This window comes from Lolium perenne, chromosome 3 (assembly GCF_019359855.2).
Source record: "Lolium perenne isolate Kyuss_39 chromosome 3, Kyuss_2.0, whole genome shotgun sequence".
Taxonomy (NCBI): Eukaryota; Viridiplantae; Streptophyta; class Magnoliopsida; order Poales; family Poaceae; genus Lolium; species Lolium perenne.
The window spans coordinates 12984184-13001459 of NC_067246.2; the positions used below are offsets into that span (position 1 = coordinate 12984184).

General features: G+C 45.9%; 1 long non-coding RNA gene across 1 annotated transcript; it reads right to left on the reverse strand.

Moving 5' to 3' along the window:
- Nucleotides 1-15147: 15147 nt before the first annotated feature.
- LOC139837470 (uncharacterized) lies at nt 15148-15772 on the reverse strand. The gene is made up of 3 exons (XR_011753961.1): nt 15671-15772; nt 15468-15569; nt 15148-15369 (listed from the first exon to the last, which is right to left on the reverse strand). It is a non-coding gene; the product is annotated as an uncharacterized lncRNA (long non-coding RNA).
- Between the last annotated feature and the right edge of the window lie 1504 nt (nt 15773-17276).

Consider the following 17276-nt stretch of genomic DNA (forward strand, 5'->3'; position numbering starts at 1 on the left):
TTGCTGCCTGAGCATTGGCTTGCCCTGCGAACCTCAACATTGCTTGAAAATTTCGACAATCCTTCTGCAGGTGTCCTGACTGCCTCTTCCCGTTATTGTCGAGATAGAAATGCATCTGACATGGCCCGTTCATCATATCCTCAGGAGATATATATGGTCTCTGGAACCTTGGTCCACTATTTTGCCTGTTATATCGGGAATCATCTCTATTGTCGCCTCGTTGCTCATTGCTTCTTTGATGGTCATCTCTATTGCTTCCTCCACTGTTTCCTCGAAAACCAGCCGATATTTGGCCAGGAGCATCGTAACTCGAGAACTGTCGAGGAAAACGTCGTCTATTTTGAAAATTTCGACCACGGTCCTCCTCTGGTGACCTATGTCACTTATTATGAACAGCGTCTTCTCCATCCGCCCACCTGTTTGCGATCTCCATCAGTGCTGATACTGTCTTTGGGTTGGTTCTTCCCAAGTCCTCGACGAAATCACCTCGCCGGATTCCTGCCACGAACGCATCTATTGCCCTCTCGTCAGATATGTTCTCTGCCGAGTTTTTAATGATGTTCCACCTCTGAATATACTTTCTCATAGATTCGTCATGCTTTTGTCGACACGACCTCAGCTCCTCTAGTGATGCAGGCTTTTTGCAGGTGGATCTGAAGTTCTTGACGAATATGCCCTCGAAATCATCCCAGCTGTCGATGGAACCCGGAGGAAGCTTCTTTATCCAAGACCTTGCAGCTCCACTTAGGTGCACTTGAATGCTCTGCATGGCCGTTGCCCTTGTTCTGCCTATCAGTTTCACCGTCTCGAGATAATCGACCAGCCAATCCTCGGGATCTTGCAAGCTGTCGAATTTCTTGAAATTATCGGGTAACTTAAACCCTGAAGGCACCCGAGTTTTTCGTACCCTCCTCGTAAAACATGGTAGCCCACACATATCTTCTTCAGCTATGTCTGGAGAATGCCGATGCTCCCTCCTATTTTGTCGTGCCCTGTCTACTCTTGCTTGAATTTCTGTGTCTCTTGCCCCGCTTGTTCTCTCGGGAACTGGTATTGCGACAGCAGGTCGTGGACTATTTTGCCTTGCTGATCCTTCGGGGGGCGAATTTACGAACGCCGCTCCCATGGCTCCAACTCCTGCCATAGCCATATTGTACAGTGACTCTCTTGGATCTCCGGCAGGTGGTTTGGATGCGAGGATAAAAGCTTGCGTCGCCATGTACCCCGCTTCTGGTGTCTTAGGAATAATGTTCCCCCTCGTGTCTATCGACATAAAGGACATGTCGAGGTTTTGGACCAGATTCTCCCTCTCAGCTTCGGGTATGTTGTTTAAACGAGATCTTGCCCTGTTGCGAGCTTCTCTGTGACTGCTTCCCGAAGTACCTGACTGTCGACTCAGCTCTGCTCTTCGCCTACTTGATGCTGATGCTGCTTCTTGCCTCCTGTCTAGCGCGATCTTTTGTTTTTCAAGTTCTCGCCTGGTACGCGCGAGCCTATATTGATATGCTTGTAATTCCTCTGGTGTCGCTGTTACGGTCATCGGCTCTGTGCCGTTGATAGCTCTTTCCACTCGATCCCATACTGCCTGCGGAAATCGCACCATCTCTCGTGTCGTCATGCCGATGTATTTTGTCCCTAGGCCTCGCGTGAGATCCGCAGGATCGACGAACGGATTTCCCGCCTCGTCGAAGTTCTCTGATGTCTCTTCTTGAGGTCGACTTGTTTCTCCGATCGCATAGATCTGATGATATTTTATTTTTTCTATTTTGTCGAGATTGGTGACACCGTCGCGTAGACTGGCGAAGACCTTTCCCATAGTAATGGATTTGTCGATGGAGTCAAGACTGTCGACACTGTCAGAGTCACTGCTTATATTGGAGTCCGCAGACGACTCGAAGGACATGTCGTTGAAGATCTTGGCGAGTTTTTCACTTGCCTTGGTGCTGATGAAGCGTGGCGAGGAGATTTCTTCGTCGCCTAACTCGACTGATGATGTCGAGCTCGAAAAATCGGGATTGACCGCTGATAATCCCGACGAGATCGGAATTTCGAGACGATACACTCCTTCCTTCTCGACGCGAAAGTGAAACCTTCCGAACGTCATCTCCATGGGCTCCTCCAGATATGCATATGCATCCAAACGGGAGGGCGGGTGAGGCATAAAATCGACTGGAGCAGTTTCGATCTGTTTACCTCTATCCATCGCTTTGCTTGCAGTTGATGAAGTCGATGATCCTGAACGTGCCATCGAGATCGGCTCCTTGACACCTCTAATTCCCACAGACGGCGCCAATTGACAAGGGATTAACTTATCAATGCCTACGGATTGTAGACTAGGGTTTAGTTGGAAGTAGAGGGCAAGTAGATCTCGAAGGTTTCAGCCGAAAAGTACTCGACGATTATGAAAACTAGGGTTACGTGAAGCAATGAATCGATCCTCTCTTTGTCCCTCGACTCCCCTTTATATAGGAGGCGGAGCCGAGGGACTCGTGATACACAAGTTACAGAGTCCGGGAGGGTTTCTAACCCGTCCCGCAAGATTACAAATTTATATTTCCTAATACAACTCATCTTTCCTTAATTCTATTTTGGGCTTCCAAACTTCATATTCTTCGAGTCATGGGCCTTCAGCAAATCCCGGGTACTATCTTCGGCAGGCCCATTGGGGATGCCTATGTCAATGTGTCCGCCATATAGAGGCAATGAGTGGTGAAAAGCTTCATCTTTTAAAGAAGGTAACCAAGAACCAATCCCGCAATTTATTTTTGTAATTTTACCTATGACTGTAAAATTATACAAAATAAATCATGGCCCTTTTCGGTAGTGATTATAATTTTGTAGAGAAATTGCTGATTGTTTACTGTAAAATCCCATAATTTTGATAAGTAATTCTTTAAGAATTTATAATTTCTTACGTGAAACCAAGTAGAAAAAGGGTGTTTAATAACTATGTTCTACTCCATGAAACTAATAAAAGAATGAGTCAAGTTTGACTCTATCAAATATTATGCCTATGAAGAAAAGATTGACTACTACTAGATGAAGCTCTAAAACAATATTTCTTACATAGTTCCTAAAACCTATATCGCTTGCTACTATACGTAAATATAACATTGTGAGACAATTAAATATAACATTGTGAGACAATTGACGGTGAGAAAAGTGTAATTATAATTTATACAATCGAATAACAAATATACTGCAGGAATATAGATCATATGGCTCCATGTGAAAAAGCAAGAAAACGATTAGATACATGTATATTAATAATCAATAAAAATAATTATTTTTTCTGTTATTTGTTATTCGTACAAACTTTTTTTGCATGTAAGAAGTAATAAAAGTTCTAGCCGGTGCAGGTGCACAGGTAAATGACAAGTTACACTAACCAGTATTGTATTCATGTTAACTTTGCGTGCCAACTTTTATTACAACTACTGGAACATACCTATATCTTCTGCTGTGATTTTTATTTGTCTTGCTCTACTGTGTCATTTCGCTGCGCTGAGTGCCTGAGTGTTTAGGAGTACAATTTTACTAAGAGCCCACTATGTAGTTCCTTCCATCTATTAAACTGAAGTTCGGGTTCAGAAGACCATTAAGCAGTGTATCTTGCCGCATGACCCCCAAAGTGCCTCTGTCTCTTGCCCGTGAAGATGAACAACATGCAGCTGCTGGCGACTCCTAGGAGTTGTGTTTAGTGTGCACCTGACCGGCGAGGAAGCGCCCATGGGGCGCCCCAGCCACTAGTATCAGACAAAATGGTGGACAATTAGAACGGAGGGTCAACTACAAAACTAATATTGTTAAATTAAATGTACATAAAGTAATAGACTTCAATTCGATACACATATAAATCTTAACAAAAGAACGTCCTAACGATCTTTGTGAGTTGGAGGAGATGGTGGATCACGAAGATGCAATGGATAAGAAGTTGATGCAAAAGAACGTCCACCAAACTGTCTCTGAGTCATTGTATGAGCAGTAAAAAACGAACCAGGTGGACAAGCTGAATCGCACATGATACAATTTTTGGAACCGACCAGATGAGGTGATGGTGATGTATCGCTTTGTACTAGTGCTTGATGAAGGAGGAGATATGTAATTACATGTGTTGGAAGACTATACGCTATGAAACTATGAGTATTTTAACCCGAAGCTGACATGCAAGTGATCGTGGAATACTTCCCATCTTAGAATTCAGGCCAGTAGTACAGTAGGGATGTGAGAAGGTGAGTGAAGACTTCTACGAGCGGTAGATTCAGAATAGTTTCATCCTCTATTCAGGATTGTGGATGCTCCCACATAAAATTAAGCATAGGATCATGACTACCGCACCATTCTAGTGGTGCGCCACTGCTAGTGATCTCACCGCTAGCCCTTTTTCTAGTAGTGGTTGTACCATGTGGCCCGAGAGAGGACTACTGGTTGTTAGAGATATATTCCGTGTACTATAAACGGATAGTCTAGGATAGAGATAGGACTCTCGTGTCTTGTCTCACACTCCAAGATGACCCCTTGTACTGCTATATATACATGGTATCAGCCACAAGTTTCTAACGGAGGATAATACATCCAGCACATTGATGGGATTCGTAGCATAGAAAACAAAAAATTTCCTACCGCAAGAACGAATAACAAGCCAAGATCCAATCAAGAAGATGGTAGCAACGAGAAGATCATGAGACTAACCCTCGAAGATTCCAAAGCCTACGAGATTAGATCTCGTTGTTGGTGTCGATCACTTGCCGCTTTCAAAAGCACGTAGAAGATCTTGACGGTGCCACAGTCGGGCAGCACCTCCGTACTCGGTCACACGTTCGGTGTTGATGACGACGTCCTCCTCCCCGTTCCAGCGGGCAGCGGAAGTAGTGGATCCTCCTCGGAATCCCGGCAGCACGACGGCGTGGTGGCGGTGGTGGTGGAGAACTCCGACAGGGCTTCGCCTAAGCGTTGCGGGAGATGTATGAGGAGGGGGGCGGCTAGGGTTTGGGGAGAGGGGGCTCTATGGGGCGCCGGCCTCAAGGGGCTTGGGTGGTGCGGCCAAGGTTGTGGCCGGCCCCCTCCCTCTCCTCATGTATATATAGGTGGAACAGCACCAAGGGTTGCCCAGAAAACGAATAAGAGTCCAACTCCTAAACCTTCCATATGGACGAATCCTACTCAGGGTGGGACTCCCCCCTTTCCTTGGTGGGGTGGCCGGCCACCTTTAGGTGGAGTCCACCTGGGACTCCTCCTCCCTTTGGCTGGCCGGCCAAGGTGGGTGGAGTCCTTCCATGGTGATTTCTTCCGGACTCTTCTAGAACCTTCTAGAACCTTCCAGAAAAAACACCGGATCATTTTCAAACCTAGAAAATGACTTCCTATATATGAATCTTATTCTCCGGACCATTCCGGACCTCCTCGTGATGTCCTGGATCCCATCCTTGACTCCGAACAAACATTCGAACTCCATTCCATATTCTTTTTTTTCGAGAGTACGCGACCGCGTACCATACTTTTATAGAAGGCAGAAAAAGATTTACAAGAAAGGCCTACGACAGACCGCAGGCCTCGGACTCCACCAACACACTCAACTACAGCTACTACTCACTAACCAGTGTCGAACTCCAATCCATATTCCATATCTACTTAAACGACATCAAACCTTAAGTGTGTCACCCTACGGTTCGTGAACTATGCAGACATGGTCGAGACTCTTCTCCGACCAATAACCAATAGCGGGATCTGGAGATCCATAATGGCTCCCACATATTCAACGATAACTTTAGTGATCGATTGAACCATCTACATACGATACCGATTCCCTTTGTCACGCGATATTTTACTTCTCCGAGGTTTGATCATCGGTATCTCCATACCTAGTTTCATCCTCGTCACCGACAAGTACTCTTTACTCGTACTGTGGTATGTCATCTCTTGTGAACCAGTCACATGCTTGCAAGCTAATCAGATAACATTCCACCGAGAGGGCCCAGAGTATATCTATCCGTCATCAGGATGGAAAAATCCCACTATTGATCCATATGCTTCAACTCACACTTTCCGAATACTTAATCCCACCTTTATAACCACCCATTTACGCAGTGGCGTTTGATGTAATCAAAGTATCCTTTCGGCGTAAGTGATTTACATGATCTCATGGTCGAAGGATTAAGTAACTATGTATCGAAAGCTTATAGCAAGTTAAACTAAATGACGTGATCATATGCTACGCTTATTTGGGTGTGTGTCCATTATATCATTCATCTAATGACATAACCTTGTTATTAATAACATCCAATGTTCATGATCACGAAACCATGATCATCTATTAATCAACAAGCTAGTTATACAAGAGGCTTACTAGGGACTCCTTGTTGTTTACATAACACACATGTATCAATGTTTCGGTTAATACAATTATAGCATGGTATGCAAACATTTATCATAAACACAAAGATATCTAATAACCACTTTTATTATTGCCTCTTGGGCATATCTCCAACAGTCTCCCACTTGCACTAGAGTCAATAATCTAGATTACATTGTAATGTACGTAACACCCATGGCACTCTGGTGTTGGTCATGCTTTGCCCTAGGGAGAGCTTTAGTCAACGGATCTGTCACATTCAGATATATGTGTACTTTGCAAATCTTTACTTCACCATCTTCGATGTACTCGCGAATCGAATGAAAACGCAGCTTGATATGCTTCAGCTTCTTGTGTGACCTTGGTTCTTCTGCATTGGCGATGGCACCCATGTTGTCACAATAGATGACTAATGGGTCCAATGCACTAGGAACCACACCAAGCTCAACAATGAACCTCTTCATCCATACCGCTTCCGATGAAGCCTTCGAAGCCGCTATGTATTCAGATTCAGTTGAAGACTTCGCCACCGTGCACTGCTTGGAACTCATCCAGCTTACTGCAGCACCATTCAATATAAACACGTACCCAGACTGAGACTTAGAGTCATCAGGATCAGTGTTCCAACTTGCATCGGTGTAACTGGTTACAACGAGCTCTTGGTCACCGCCATAACAAAGAAACATATCCTTAGTCCTTTTCAAGTACTTCAGGATATTCTTGACCGCTGTCCAGTGTTCCATTCCTGGATCACTTTGATATCTGCTGGTCAAACTAACATCATGTGCGATGTCCGGTCTAGTACACAACATGGCATACATGATAGAGCCTACTGCCGAGGCATAGGGGATCTTGTTCATCCTCTATCTTTCTTCTGCCGTAGCCGGACCTTGAGTTTTACTCAAGACCTTACCTGGCAACATAGGGAAGAACCCTTTCTTGCTTTCATCCATTCTAAACATCTTTAGAATCTTGTCTAGGTATGTACTCTGTGAAAGCCCTATTAGGCGTCTTGATCTATCTCTATAAATCTTGATGCCTAAAATGTACGCTGCTTCACCAAGGTCTTTCATTGAAAAACATTTATTCAAATAACCTTTAACACTGCTTAGTAGTTCTATATCATTCCCAATCAATAATATGTCATCTACATATAATATCAGGAACGCTACAGAGCTCCCACTCACTTTCTTGTAAATACAGGCCTCTCCATGAGTCTGTATAAACCTGAAGTCTTTGATCACCTTATCAAAGCATCGGTTCCAACTCCGGGATGCTTGCTTTAGTCCATAAATGGAACGCTGAAGTTTGCATACCTTGTCAGCATTTTTAGGATCGACAAAACCTTTGGGTTGTACCATATACAACTCTTCCTCAATGTCACCATTATGGAACGCCGTTTTGACATCCATCTGCCAAATCTCATAATCGAAAAATGCAGCTATTGCTAACAAAGTCCTCACAGACTTTAGCTTCGCTACAGGTGAGAAGGTCTCATCGTAGTCAACTCCTTGAATTTGTCGGAAACCCTTTGCGACAAGTCGAGCTTTATAGACAGTAATATTACCATCAGCATCTGTTTTTCTCTTGAAGATCCATTTATTCTCGACAGCCTTGCGGCTATCAGGTAAGTCTACCAAAGTCCATACTTGGTTATCATACATGGATCCCATTTCGGATTTCATGGCTTGTTGCCATTTGTTGGAATCTGGGCTCATCATTGCTTCTTCATACGTCGCAGGGTCTTCATCATTGTTGTCCACAATCATGACATTTAGACAAGGATCATACCAATCTGGAGTGGTACGCTCCCTTGTCGATCTGCGAGGTTCAGTAGCTTCCTCGTTCGAAGTTTCATGATCATTATCATTTGCTTCCTCTCTAATCGGTGCAGGCTGTACAGGAACATCTTCCGGTTCTGCGCTACTCTGATCTATGAGAGAAGGTTCAATAACCTCGTCGAGTTCTACTTTCCTTCCAGTCACTTCTTTAGTGAGAAACTCTTTCTCAAGAAAGGATCCGTTCTTGGCAACAAAGATTTTGCTTTCGGATCTGTGATAGAAAGTGTACCCAATTGTTTCTTTAGGGTATCCTATGAAGACGCATTTCTCCGCTTTGGGTTCTAGCTTGTCAGGTTGTAACTTTTTTACATAAGCTTCGCAACCCCAAACTTTAAGGAACGACAGCTTAGGTTTCTTCTTAAACCATAATTCATACGGTGTCGTTTCAACGGATTTAGATGGTGCCCTATTTAAAGTGAATGCGACTGTCTCTAATGCATAACCCCAAAACGATAACGGAAAATCGGTAAGAGACATCATAGATCGAACCATATCCAAGAGAGTTCGATTACGACGTTCGGACACACCATTGCGCTGTGGTGTTCCCGGCGGTGTCAACTGTGAAAGTATTCCGCATTTCTTTAAATGCATGCCAAACTCATAACTCAGATATTCGCCTCCGCGATCAGAACGCAGAAACTTAATCTTCTTGTTACGTTGATTTTCTACTTCACTTTGGAATTCCTTAAACTTCTCGAAAGTTTCGGACTTATGTTTCATAAAGTAAATATACCCGTATCTACTCAGATCATCCGTGAAGGTTAGAACATAACGATAACCACCGCGCGATGCTACACTCATTGGTCCGCATACATCTGTATGTATGATTTCCAACAAGTCTGTAGCTCGCTCCATTGTACCAGAGAATGGAGTCCTAGTCATTTTTCCCATTAGACATGCTTCGCACTTATCAAGTGACTCAAAGTCAAGTGACTCAAGAAGTCCATCGGAATGGAGTTTCTTCATGCGCTTCACTCCAATATGACCAAGACGACAGTGCCACATATAAGTAGAATTATCATTCAATTTAATTCGTTTAGCATCAATGTTATGAACATGTGTATCACTACTATCGAGACTTAATAATAATAAACCATTCGTCTCAAGCGCATGACCATAAAAGATATTATTCATATAAATAGAACAACCATTATTCTCTGACTTAAATGAATAACTGTCTTGCATTAAACAAGATCTAGATATAATGTTCATGCTCAACGCAGGCACTAAATAACAATTATTAAGGTTTAAAACTAATCCCGAAGGTAGATGTAGAGGGAGCGTGCCGACAACGATCACATCGACTTTGGATCCATTTCCAACGCGCATCGTCACCTCGTCTCTTGCCAGGCTTCGTTTATTCCGCAGTTCCTGTTTCGAGTTACAAATGTGAGCAACCGAACCAGTATCAAATACCCAGGCACTACTACGATTACCAGTAAGATAGACATCAATAACATGTATATCAGATATACCTTTCTTCTTGACAAGGCCGCTCTTCAGATCAGCCAAGTACTTGGGGCAATTACGCTTCCAGTGCCCCTTCTCCTTGCAGTAATAGCACACAGTATCAGGTTTAGGGCCAGCCTTAGGCTTCTCAGGAGGCGCAGCAACTTTCTTGCCGCCCTTCTTGAAGTTGCCCTTCTTAGGCTTGCCCTGCTTCTTGAAACTGGTGGTCTTGTTGACCATCAACACTTGGTGCTCTTTCTGTATCTCCACCTCAGCAGATTTCAGCATGGAGAAGAGTTCAGGTAACTCTTTGTTCATGTTCTGCATGTTGTAGTTCATCACAAAGTTCTTGCAACTAGGTGGCAGTGATTGGAGTACACGATGAATACCCAGCTTGTTAGGAATCACTATCCCCAAGTCCCTGAGCTTCTTCGCATGCCCGAACATAGCGAGCACGTGCTCACTAACGGAGCTACCCTCTTCCATCATACAGCCAAAGAAGTGTTTCGAGGCCTCATAGCTTTCCACGGCCGCATGAGTTTCAAAGATAGCTTTTAGCTCATGGACCAGCTCATAAGGGTCGTGGTGCTCAAAACGCTTTTGGAGCTCCGCCTCTAGGCTGCACAGGATGGCACACTGAACTTGAGAGTACCGAGTTACCCGAGTCTCGTAAACATTCTTTTCTTCCTCGGATACTGCAGGTGGTGGTGGGGGACCTAGCGGTGCTTCGAGCACAAATTGCAGATTTCCACCAGTGAGAAAAATCCTCACATGACGGAACCAGTCGGTGAAGTTGCTACCATTGCTTTTAAGCTTTTCTTTCTCTAGGAACTGGTTAAAATTGATGGAGGGGGACGCCATGATCTACAACATATTTGCAAAGAGTTTAGACTAAGTTTATGATAAATTGAGTTCAAATTTTAATTCTTAAATTAACTAGGTGAACTCCCACTCAAAACAACATCCCTCGCATTGTCTTAGTGATCACACGAACCAAATCCACTACACCAATTCCGATCATCACGAGAAAAGATGTAGCTTCAAAGGCGAACACTCAAAGTGTTCATCATGTCATTCATATGACTCATGCTCTACCTTTCGGTATCCCGTGTTCCGAGACCATGTCTGTACATGCTAGGCTCGTCAAGGCAACCTTAGTATCCGCGTGTGCAAAACTGGCTTGCACCCGTTGTATGCACATGTAGAATCTATCACACCCGATCATCACGTGATGCTTCGAAACGACAAGTCTTAGCAATGGTGCATACTAAGGATGAACACTTTATTATCTTGATATTTAGTGAGAGGGATCATCTTATAATGCTACCGTCGCGATCTAAGCAATACAAGATGCATAAAAGGATTAACATCACATGTAATTCATATGTGATATGATATGGCCCTTTTGTCTTTGTGCCTTTGATCTTCATCTCCAAAGCACGGACATGATCTCCATCATCAACGGGCATGATCTCCATCATCGTCGGCGTAGCGTCAAGGTCAATGGCGCCGTCTTCATGGTTGTTCTCCCATGTAGCAACTATTACAACTACTTTGAAATAATACCTCAACATGAAATATAAAGACAACCATAAGGCTCCTGCCGGTTGCCACAATACAATAATGATCATCTCATACATATTCATCATCATATCATGGCCATATCACATCACCAAACCCTGCAAAAACAAGTTAGACGCCTCTAATTTGGTTTGCATATTTTACGTGGTTTAGGGTTTTCGAGTAAGATCCAATCTACCTACGAACATGAACCACAACGGTGATATTAGTGTTGTCAATAGAAAGAGTAGATTGAATCTTCACTATAGTGGGAGAGACAGACACCCGCAAAGCCACTTATGCAATACAAGTTGCATGTTAAGCGTGGAGCAAATCTCATGAACGCGGTCATGTAAAGTTAGACCGTGCCGCTTCATCCCACCATCCCGCAAGATGCAAAGTACATGAACTAAAGACAACAAAAAACATCAACGCCCACAAAACCATTGTGTTCTACTCATGCAACCAATCTATGCATAGACACGGCTCTGATACCACTGATGGGATTCGTAGCATAGAAAACAAAAAATTTCCTACCGCAAGAACGAATAACTACCCAAGATCCAATCAAGAAGATGGTAGCAACGAGAAGATCATGAGACTAACCCTCGAAGATTCCAAAGCCTACGAGATTAGATCTCGTTGTTGGTGTAGTCGATCACTTGCCGCTTTCAAAAGCGCGTAGAAGATCTTGACGGTGCCACAGTCGGGCAGCACCTCCGTACTCGGTCACACGTTCGGTGTTGATGACGACGTCCTCCGCCCCGTTCCAGCGGGTAGCATAAGTAGTAGATCCTCCTCGGAATCCCAGCAGCACGACGGCGTGGTGGCGGTGGTGGTGGAGAACTCCGGCATGGCTTCGCCTAAGCGTTGCGGGAGATGTATGAGGAGGGGGGCGGCTAGGATTTGGGGAGAGGGGGCTCTATGGGGCGCCGGCCTCAAGGGGCTTGGGTGGTGCAGCCAAGGTTGTGGCCGGCCCCCTCCCTCTCCTCATGTATATATAGGTGGAACAGCACCAAGGGTTGCCCAGAAAACGAATAAGAGTCCAACTCCTAAACCTTCCATATGGACGAATCCTACTCAGGGTGGGACTCCCCCTTTCCTTGGTGGGGTGGCCGGCCACCTTTAGGTGGAGTCCACCTGGGACTCCTCCTCCTCCCTTTGGCTGGCCGGCCAAGGTGGGTGGAGTCCCTTCCTTCTATGGTGATTTCTTCCAGACTCTTCTAGAACCTTCTAGAACCTTCCAGAAAAAACACCGGATCATTTTCAAACCTAGAAAATGACTTCCTATATATGAATCTTATTCTCCGGACCTCCTCGTGATGTCCTGGATCCCATCCGAGACTCCGAACAAACATTCGAACTCCATTCCATATTCCATATCTACTTAAACAACATCAAACCTTAAGTGTGTCACCCTACGGTTCGTGAACTATGCAGACATGGTCGAGACTCTTCTCCGACCAATAACCAATAGCGGGATCTGGAGATCCATAATGGCTCCCACATATTCAACGATAACTTTAGTGATCGATTGAACCATCTACATACGATACCGATTCCCTTTGTCACGCGATATTTTACTTGTCGGAGGTTTGATCATCGGTATCTCCATACCTAGTTTCATCCTCGTCACCGACAAGTACTCTTTACTAAATCTTGTGGTATGTCATCTCTTGTGAACCAGTCACATGCTTGCAAGCTAATCAGATAACATTCCACCGAGAGGGCCCAGAGTATATATATCCGTCATCAGGATGGACAAATCCCACTATTGATCCATATGCTTCAACTCACACTTTCCGAATACTTAATCCCACCTTTATAACCACCCATTTACGCAGTGGCGTTTGATGTAATCAAAGTATCCTTCCGGCGTAAGTGATTTACATGATCTCATGGTCGAAGGATTAAGTAACTATGTATCGAAAGCTTATAGCAAGTTAAACTAAATGACGTGATCATATGCTACGCTTATTTGGGTGTGTGTCCATTATATCATTCATCTAATGACATAACCTTGTTATTAATAACATCCAATGTTCATGATCACGAAACCATGATCATCTATTAATCAACAAGCTAGTTATACAAGAGGCTTACTAGGGACTCCTTGTTGTTTACATAACACACATGTATCAATGTTTCGGTTAATACAACTATAGCATGGTATGCAAACATTTATCATAAACACAAAGATATATAATAACCACTTTTATTATTGCCTCTTGGGCATATCTCCAACACACATTACGCCAATCACTCTCCCTCTCTATCATTCTTCATGGTATCAGCCACAAGTTTCTAACCTAGCCGCCGCATAGCTTCCGCGCCACGCTGCCCCCTGGAGGTCGATCTCCATGACCTACTCCAGGGGCCGCGCAACCCGTATGAGGGTTCGTCCGCCGATCGGTTGATCGGCTGCCCTCGCGTCCTTTTTTTCCGATCTGTAGATCGATTTCCTTTTTTGTCCGCCGGTCGCTCGACCGACGTTTTCTTTTTTGGTTTTACCGATCGTAGATCGGATTGAGTCGCCCATCGCAGTTGTCATCACGCGCCTCCACTCCGACAACGGCATCGACCTGCACCGGCCATCTTCATCACCCGCACGGCACAGCCGCACGCGCCGCGCACGGGGCGCCCCTACGTGCATCGCAGTAGGTTTTTCTTATCCGCGCGTCTCCAGCGCCGGTCCGTCTTCGTGGTCATCGCCCGGGACATCATCGACAACATCGCCATCGCTTTCGATCTGCGCGTCGTACACGCCATGGCGCGTACCGCGCTGCCGTCGGTCTGATCAACCGACCGTGCGCGCGTCTCCGCCAAGCAGATCCTCGAGCACGCGCCTATCACTGATCGAGCAATAGGCTGCCACGCGCCGCCGCCCTGGTCCATGCCTTCGGCATCCAACACGCCTTCCTGACGCGTACGTCGCCGGTAGCCTCAATCCACTGCACCGACTCGCGTACTGCAGCTACGCCGTCCCCTCGGACCGTAGTGTTGCTACACGCAGTCTACCTTGCCGTCCCCGCGCACCGACGCCCAAGGCCACCACCGCGCCGCTACCACGGCGTGGGTCGCCACTGTCCGCGCATGGTCTTCGCCAAGCCGTCGGCTCTTCATCGCCAACTTCGTGTACCACCGCCGCGCCTCCTCACGTAACCTACATGGCCACCCTTGGTCGACGCTGGTTTCATCGCCTGCATCTTCGTCATCGTCCAGTACAACTTCGTCGCCAACATCACCATCACTGCCACCGCCACCGCCTGGCAACGCCTACACCCCGGCAACGCCACCTCCCGATAAAGCCTCCACCATGGCAACGCCACCTCCCGGCATCGCCAAGGACTCAACCCTCGCATCTACTCCAACAACCGCGGAGTGCATCGGCACTTCCCCGTCTTCACCGCTCTACGCCTCGCAACCGTCCTGGAGTCCTCCTCTGCTAGTCTACCACTGACATGGCACGATAACCGTACTGGTCCACTAGTAGAAAACTGCTCTTTTGCACCGGTTCATTAGGGCCATATGCACCGGATTGTGAACCGGTGCAAACAATCCGGTGCAAAAGGCCCCCCCCCTTTTGCACCGGTTCAGTTACGAACCGGTGCTAAAGGGGGCACCACGTGGCCCTCTGTGGAGCGCCCGGCGGAGGACCTTTTGCACCGGTTCGTAATACGAACCGGTGCAAAAGGGCCACGTGGCCCTCTGTGGAGCGCCCGGCAGAGGACCTTTTGCACCGGTTCGTAATACGAACCGGTGCAAAAGGGTTGTGCCACGGTAGGGTTTTGGTGCCCTTCCCTGCCGCGGCAGACTCTGCCGCAGGGAATTGCACTAAACGCTGCGCGGCGTACTCGCCGCGGCAGGAAATTTACACTAAAACGCCGCTGCGGCGACTCTGCCTCCATTCGAAACACGTTATAATATAATGCAGACACATATATATAGGAAACCATTATATTACATATATCGATCGAAGTGACACACGTTCATGCATATATATATGTCTACATCAACTTTCAAAATAATTTCTATTCAATGTTGGATGTCGGGCACATAGTGTTCTCCGTCTGGAGCTATAACTTGCTCAAGTAAGAATCCCGCCAGTTCTTCTTGAATTGCCCGTACACGCTCGGTTTCTAGAAGACCGTCCCGCAACCGTTGGATCTAATAATTTCAAGAAGGTACGGTGGTCAGTATATATATATGTGTATGTGAATGAAACAGAAGGTGATAAAATAAAGTTATGAATGTTGTTTACGTACATCAAGTTGTTCCAAAATTTTGGTCATATGGTGGGTATTCTGGCGAATGAACTCGCAAACGTAGAACCCGCATAAATTATTCCCGTCCTCTTGCCTCAAGCACTTTACGAGAACAAAGTTCAATCAAAATAATAATCAAGGATGATAATAATGGTATTGAAACTAGAATCAAAGAGATGTGCGACCTAGCTAGTAGTACTTACCCGTACAGGTTTTATTCGAAGCTCTTTATTCCGTAAACCCGGAGACTTGTTCGCGAACCGTGTCCAAGCCTTCTGGAGGATATCAGCCATGTCCCCCCACGCCTCAAGGGGTTTACTGTTCGAGTCCATGACTTCTACTACTCCGGTGTCGGCTTCAATGACTAGCAGGATATAGTGAAACCTGCGGACACATATATATATGCATAACTCATCAATTACACTTAACACATGGAGTAAGCGAAAAAGATTTAATGTGTGAAGACAGTAACACTCACGCGAAGTTGTAAGGAAATAGTATTGCCCTTTTGTATGAGTTTTTCCTTAAGGCATATACCAAGTTATTCTCCGTGTCCTTGGGAGAGTTTTCGACAGTATACCCATTCACGGTATATGGGTCAATGAACCCAAGATCATAGATTTGCCCCTTGCGGCATTCACGGATCTTCATTCTGCATAATATAGTGAGAGTATAGTTATATGCATGCAATGGACGAGCCGCGGTAGAGACTTAATTACATAAATAATACTTACAGACAGTAGGCACTGAGCAGAGATTTGTCGAGGGCGTCTTGATTGAATAACTGAAATAATTCACAAAATTCGATGTTCATCACGTCAGTTCGCCCGTAGTGCTCATTTTTGATTGCCACCATGATCCAGTTCTGACCGTCCTTACATGCATCCAAGTACCAATTATCACGGTCTTAGCGGTTGTGTGTCGATAGATTAGGCAACTCCTCAGCTCTGACCAGAGATTGCCCGTACTTGTACTGGTATGCTATTTGGACATCATCCGTCTGAATGAATTCGAGGCGGCTTAAGTACTCAGGAATACTCATATTGTTCGCATCTGCCTCGTCTTTGTATAGTGCTACCAGCGTCGGATCAAGGCAGTCTATGATATCGGGATACACATTGAGCGGGGGGCACGAGTTTTTCTGGGTTCCAAGCTGGGGAACTTGTTTCCCTTCTTCCTTACTTTTTTGCCACCGCTCTTTTGCTACCACATTTGACTTGCGAATAGACCGGTCATAGTTCGATGAAAGACTTGGCTCAGGTTGATGAAGGTTCTTCAGCAGTTTCAACTTCTTTTCCTTGGATATAGCTGGCTCGGGCTCAGGCTGGGGCTTTTTCTTGCCAAACATGGATTTCATGTGTTGTTCCTTTGCGATCTTGGCATTTTCCTCAACTGTATAGTCATAAGGTCTCTTGGGAGGAACCTTAGGCACTCTTCGGAGGGGCTCTTGTTTGCGTTTCGGTGATCGGTTACGACTCATTGTCGTAGCGGTCCGCTTTTTGCTCTTAGACTGAGTGGAGGCCTGCGGCGGCGGAGAAGGCTCACGCGGCGGCGGAGAAGGCTCACGCGGCGGCGGAGAAGGCTCACGCGCCGGCGGAGAAGGCTGACGCACTGGAGACGGCTGCATCGGTGGAGAATGCTGGCTCGGTGGAGACCTTGTTGGCGCCTTCCAACCCGGAATCACAATGAATTCCTTTCGCCATAGAACTGTAGTGTTCTTGGCTTCTCCCAGCTCTAGCAAATCCCCTTCACCGGCAGGGTGGTCAAGCCTCAGCGGCCCATACCCATCCATAACTTGATCCACCCCGG